General features: G+C 44.4%; 1 protein-coding gene across 1 annotated transcript in view; it reads right to left on the bottom strand.

The window, feature by feature from the left end:
* LOC104982649 (multidrug resistance-associated protein 4-like) overlaps positions 1-252 on the bottom strand; it is a 350332-nt gene that overhangs the window by 345925 nt on the left and 4155 nt on the right.

Below are 252 nucleotides of genomic sequence, written 5' to 3'. Positions count from 1 at the left end.
TGGAAGATGAAAAAGTTCTGGAGATGGATGGTGGTGATGGTTGCACAACAAGGTGAATATAATTAACACCACAGAAGAGGACATTTAAAAATGGTTAAAATCATTCACTTCATGTTAAGCATATACTACCATGTAGGAGAGGGGGCATCACCGACTCAATGGATGTGAGTTAAGTGAACTCCAGGAGTTGGTGATGGACAGGGAGGCCTGGCGTGCTGCAATTCATGGGGTTGCAAAGGGTCGGACATGACT

This window comes from Bison bison, unplaced genomic scaffold, assembly GCF_000754665.1.
Source record: "Bison bison bison isolate TAMUID 2011002044 unplaced genomic scaffold, Bison_UMD1.0 scf7180017864535, whole genome shotgun sequence".
NCBI classification, from domain to species: Eukaryota; Metazoa; Chordata; class Mammalia; order Artiodactyla; family Bovidae; genus Bison; species Bison bison.
Note: the sequence above shows the minus strand (reverse complement) of the source record. Positions and strands in the feature narration are given on the sequence as shown.